This window comes from Neopelma chrysocephalum, unplaced genomic scaffold, assembly GCF_003984885.1.
Source record: "Neopelma chrysocephalum unplaced genomic scaffold, ASM398488v2 Primary Assembly neopelma1_24, whole genome shotgun sequence".
Lineage (NCBI taxonomy): Eukaryota > Metazoa > Chordata > Aves > Passeriformes > Pipridae > Neopelma > Neopelma chrysocephalum.
In genome coordinates this window covers 13,395,722-13,401,721 of record NW_020897693.1, presented here as the reverse complement: position 1 = coordinate 13,401,721, position 6,000 = coordinate 13,395,722, and the positions used below count along the sequence as shown (strand labels likewise).

Genomic DNA, 6,000 nt, shown 5'->3' with positions numbered 1-6,000 from the left:
GGGATAAGTATTAACCTATTTTAATTTTATTGTTATAGTGCATACCTCATTGCACTTAAACCCCTAGATTTGAAGAAAAGAGAAACTAAGTAAAATGTTTTTCTTCTGTGTTGTTTGTGTTAAGGAGGCACCTAGAAACCATAACAAAGAAAAGTATGATTATCCTAAGGAAAGAAATTCTAAGATACAACACCTGTGCAAAAAAAGTCTGTTCTCTGAAAAGAAGAGATGGAGTCACAAAAGAAGAGGTACAGAATAGCAAAATGATTGCCAGGGTTACACAGTACACTAGTGTAAGTGGACAATGAAGACTGTACTTCTTATAAGCCTGTGCAGTTGCCTTCTTCCTGGAACTATGTTGCCTCTTGTATTCAGTTAATCAATATATCAACGCTGTAGTGCTATATTTACAACTTTGTGCCAGAGAAGAATACATAGGTATGAATTAATGAAGACCCATAAACCAAGGATAAGCAGATAAGAAACATCACTTTCTCAATTATTTCACAGTTGAAAAATGAAAACTCTTGGACCTCAATTCACTGCAACAGTACCACTAGAAATACAGCAGTGCAAAACCTGCATTCCTGAGGAGGAGAAGACCCAGAACATTCAAATAATTTGCAACAGATTACATGGGAAATCTATAGTAAAACATTTACCTTGGATTGCTTAACTCCCAACCCTGCATCTTAATCGCAGAATGCTTCTTTCTCCCTAAACTAAATGTAATAAATGGACAAATCTAAACCTAACTCTCCCCCTCACTACAGGTATCTTAGGAACTCTCATTAATTTTGATGGGTTTTCTCTGAGCACAGCTTCAGATAGAAGTTTGGCCTTCAAGTTTGTTGGTTTTTTTTGTTTGTTCTGCTTTCTTTTAAAATGGTTGATACTTTATTAAAAGGAAAATTACTACTACTTCTAAAAAAATCTTCTTTGTACCAATCTTCTTTGTACCTTTTATTCATTCTTGGTATTTGACATTTTAGTTAAAAGTATGTTTTGGGATACAGTATAATTTCCAAAGTTTAGAAACTATTTCAATAACTGTGTTAAATCATTTGTAGATTATATACTTAAGTTATAAATACTTTAATCTCTTTGGGCTAAAGAAGATTAAATGACACATACATACCCTCCCTATATAGCACTGATTTCTTGAATGCTATTCTGATTGTTATGTTATAAATAAGTTCAAAACAATTATACTTATATTTTTACCATGAAACATTTTATGTCCTCTAAATTCTTTGAAACTTTACCTTGGAGCTCTTTTTCAACTTTTTTTTTTTTCTTTTCAGGCATAAGAAATAAAAAAGTTCAAAGAAGGAGAGGTAGAATAAACACACAAACTTAACCATAGCAAGAAACTGTTATTGTAGATAGCCTTCCTGAGAATAGTTGTGGAACCATATGAGTTTATAGAAACAAATTAAAAAGTTTTTTTCATAGAAGGGAGTATAGTTTATTCTGAAATTAATTCAGATATAGATTTTTCTGTTCTGCTTGAAAGTCTACTTGTTTGGTTTGAACAAACAGGAAGAATGGCATATGAAATGGCAGGATGACATCTAACAGAATCCTTGAAAACAATTCTGTATACATTACCTAACTCACCTGACCCATTGAGAATTTAGAAGATGGAAGACTTGAATTTAACATTTCATAGTAGGACCAATTTGCTACAAATTAAAATAGCATTTTTGAGATGTGGATTTGCTTGAGAAATTTCAACTCAGTAAACATGAAGTCATTAACTGTACTTGTTAAAAATGGGGTTTGGATTCCTGGAAGCAGTATCTACAATATCAACTTGGACTTAGGGGCACAGACATGTTGACAGTAAGATAAGTCTTCATTAAGACAGTTGGATGTGCTTCATGAATATGCGACACAGAGGTACGGTCAGAGCATGTTGTTAAAAAGACTGAAAATTTACATAGGTTACTCTAAAAATAGTCTAAATTTGGCCTCTAACAATTAAATATTAACAGGGATTGTTTATATCAAACACATAAATTGGTTTAGAAATTTAGCACTTAATTATCTACTTTAAGATTCAGTTTTTATTAAATGTCATGTATGACTTACTTCCCTTTGGCCAAAGGATAAGGCAAAATGCATATTTTTATATTCTACTACATTCATATTCTACTACATTTTATATTCATAGTTTTATTTTCTACTATGTCAGTTGTCTCTTAGGCCACAAGTCTCATTTTCTTAACACACTTCCATTTTATCCAAAACTACCCATACTAGCTATAAAGCTGGGAAAAAATACCTACAGGAGTCTGTGTTCACTTACATTCTTTTTCCTAGATATTGCTGCTTTCAGATATTAGAAGAGATGATAATCTCAAGTAGCAGCCAAATGGGGAAGGAGAGGAAAGGCGCAACAGGCAAAGAACCAAAGTTTATCATGCCATTCACTCCTTGTTTTTATATACAGTTTCAAGCAAACTCCAGAACCATCCTGAACATCTTGATTTGCAATAATACACCATATTGATTCTGTACCCTAGCAATGTGTCTACAGTATACAAACCACATCTATAAAGTGACATTGGCATAAATAACACTGAAAATGGTATTGCAAGTAAAGATATGTTATATAACTGTTCATACTTACCGGTAATTTCAGATTATTTTCTGTTTCATTTACTGGTCCATCTACAAGTATCCATGAAGCAATATTTCACAAAACTTTTGTTAAAACCCATGTCATTTACTATGTATCCTGTATTACATCAAGGTGAGAGACGATAAAAAGTCCATTCAAACACCCTAGAAGCCTTGTTGCAAAATAGCCTGTATTATTGTGCTCACACAGAATCAGGGCTATTTCAGCTCCTCACCCCACCAGAAAGGAGGTTGAGGGATCTCAAGAAGTTGGGAGGGCACACTGGGACAACAGACACCAACTAGCCAAAGAGATATCCCACACAATGTGACATCATAGCTGGGGGAAGAAGAAGGAGGCAGGGGGCTGGGATGATCAGCCTTACGATGTTTGTCTTACCAAGTAACCATTACGAGCGATGGAGCCCTGCCTTTCTGAGGATGGTTGAACACCTGCCTGCCAAAAGGAAGTGGTGAATTAGTTCCTTATTTTATTTTGCTTGTGTGTACTCGGCTTTTGCTTTACCTATCGAACTGTCTTTATCTCAACCCCTGAGCTTTCTCACTTTTATCCTTCTGATTGTTTCCCCCATCCCACCAGGGTTGAGTGAGTTAAGTGTGTCTGTGTGGTGCTTAGCCGCTAGCTGGAGTTAAACTCTGACATCACCCTTATGCATAAACTGCCTGGCACTTAACAGGATGAGAGAGCTTGATCCTCCCCAGTCCAGGGTTAGCTGGAACAAAGCCTTGATCAATGACAGCTGACAGAGTTCCTTAGGAGCTGCTAGGGCTCCCCTTTGTTCTTAGCCTTACCTCTTAGAAGCAGAAACCTTCAGAGGGTATCCCAGGCAAGGTGCCCAGAAATCTTGACAAGATCTAGAGAAAATCTGAAAGAAGCAGAGCCCAGAAACTTCTGTGCAAACCACTGCATCTATTGGCTGCCTCTGGGAGCTGTGCTGTTACCTACCATAAAAGCCTAAATTTGCTTTGTAGCACATTTTCTTCCTTTATCTGGAACATTAAAGCATTATGGTAGGCAGAGGAGTAACATTGCTTGCTTAAGGCAACATATCTAATTTGGATTTGTTTTCTGTGTATTTCTCAATACACAGTAAACATTGCTCCTAAATTAATATATGCGAATTGTCCCTTTCAACAGAGTGCTTAAGGAAACTTCTCGATCAAGGTTTAAAAATTTGAATTTTATTACACATTCATAGAAAAGGAGTAGTTTCTAACGGCAATTTAAATGTAGTCTTGAGTCTTAAAGAGGATGTAATCAAAGAGATACTCATCACCCAATATATAACAATGAAATTAGAGATTAGGCCACAGAATTTACCTGAATTGTCACACATTTTCAAACATATTTTTTACTTTATATATCACTTTCTTCATTTAGGCAGACTCAAAATGAAATACTGGCTCAGCTGAAATGATTAGTTTCATAGGTTTTATTATGAGGATTTTCACACAAACCTATACATAAGTTAATGCCCCAAAGGTCTGAATAGACATTTTGAATGAATTTATTGCTGCTTTGTGTAGTGACTATGTCAAGAAGTATCTACTAGATGCTATCTTATGTACCCCCTTAACAAGTGGCAGTCATGTTCATTACATAGTAAGTTTTTCTTCCTTGTGCACATAATCATATTTAAAGAGAAAATATCTCTTTGATGTTGACCACTCAAGAAAATGTCTGTATTTGGGATAAGTCTTTTATGCAAATGAGGATGAGTAGAATAATTCCCATCCTAAACATGGCTAATTCACTAATCACCCTACCATCTGTATAACGAATCATATTTCCTTCCTACCAAAGGAAAAGGAAGAACAGAAAAATGTCATGAATAGGAAGGAAAATAACAAGAAACAAGCAAATATTTTATTTCAGAATCATTACATCATCAAGAAAATGGCATCTTTGACAAATGTTGCCATGTAAATTGACATCAAGAATCATTTTTTCAGTTATAATGGCCAATTTTCTCCTGAATACAGACTTGCATGCACTGGGAGTGGCCTACAGAAATACTTGCTTTACTTTATTTTTTCCCAAAACATTCAGTTCTCTCAGATAATGGATATTATTACTCTCTTCTTTGACTTTTTTTTAGAGGTTGAATATTTTTTTCCCTTTGAAAATTATCTGCCAGTTGAATGCAAGAGTAGCTGATTCATGGAAATGCAAAATCTGGTCCTAGCAGGTACGTGAAAAAAGGAAGATGATTTTCTGCCCTTCTCTTTATTCTTTCTAAGTTTTCCTACATAACCTGCTATCATTTTGAGGTGCCCCATAGTTCAGGAAAAATATTTTCAGTACACCTTTGAACACTTGTCAGTGCAATATTGAAGGTTCAGAGATAGCAATACCAATATTACCAATAATTTTAAGAGCAAAAAGAACCATGAATAATCAGCATTATTTTCAAAAGGTCATTCAGCACAATTGAGCTCTGCTATCTTATATCAAAACATATACAGGATGTTTTTGCTAAGAATGTTAGATGACATTCAAAGCAAAGGCTTGCTGTAAAGGGAGTACTATGATGGCTATTTTCAGTAACTTGCCATTTAGTTCTGTCATTGATAAGCTGCATAATGTCACAGGACATCCACTGCTTTTTGTTTTGAGCTGGAAACTCAATTCTGAAATGTACCTGAAAATAAGATGAAATCAAGTGTCATTAAATTTATTGCAGAACTATATTTAATTTAACAAAGTTTAAGAAATTGGTGTTTGTTGACTTTACTTGGAATGAAATACTCATCTTTACTGTCTGATTTGAAGTAGCTCATACAATTTCAATTTAACACTTGTGTTTTTGAGTACAGTTTTGTACCTTTCCCAAAGTGCAGCCACACAGATCCAAGACAGAATAATACTGAGAAAAGAAGCGAAAATGAAGATAATAGGAGTATTATCTATTTGTGTATGCTATCAGCATTCACTACTGATAATTCTGAATTCTTATTTTGGTATTTACAAAAATAATAAACTCAAGGTGAATTTCAGATGTCTTAATTGTCTCGTCTTCTGATATTTGAATGTGGCATAAGCAGTTATGGAGAGTGGAGGGTGGATTTTAGAGAAATAAAATTATAGTGATTTGGTTTGGAAGTAATATCATGTATAATAAGATGCAATGGAACAATGAGAAACACCCAATGGAGAAGTAGATGAAGGATGACATCTCCATCAGAACAAATATTGGAACAGGAGAAGAAAAAGGATACCAATCTTGTAAGGAAAGCTGACAGAAATTTCCAGATTTGAGGTTTGCAATGAGACTATCTTGTCTGGAAAGCTTTAAATATTTCTTGAAGAACAATTATGATCAGAAATTTTCAGCAACTTTTTTAGAGTAGGAA

The 6,000-nt window shown here is 34.6% G+C and overlaps 1 long non-coding RNA gene across 2 annotated transcripts; it reads left to right on the top strand.

Annotated features, from left to right (window-relative positions):
- The first annotated feature begins 3,020 nt into the window (after positions 1-3,020).
- On the top strand, positions 3,021-5,555 carry LOC113963280. 2 transcript variants are annotated; one of them, XR_003532705.1, is made up of 4 exons: positions 3,021-3,098; positions 3,227-3,354; positions 4,746-4,835; positions 5,464-5,555. It is a non-coding gene; the product is annotated as an uncharacterized LOC113963280 (long non-coding RNA). The 2 variants fall into 2 exon arrangements; XR_003532704.1 differs by lacking the exon at positions 5,464-5,555 and adding an exon at positions 4,918-4,991.
- The last annotated feature ends 445 nt before the right edge of the window (positions 5,556-6,000 follow it).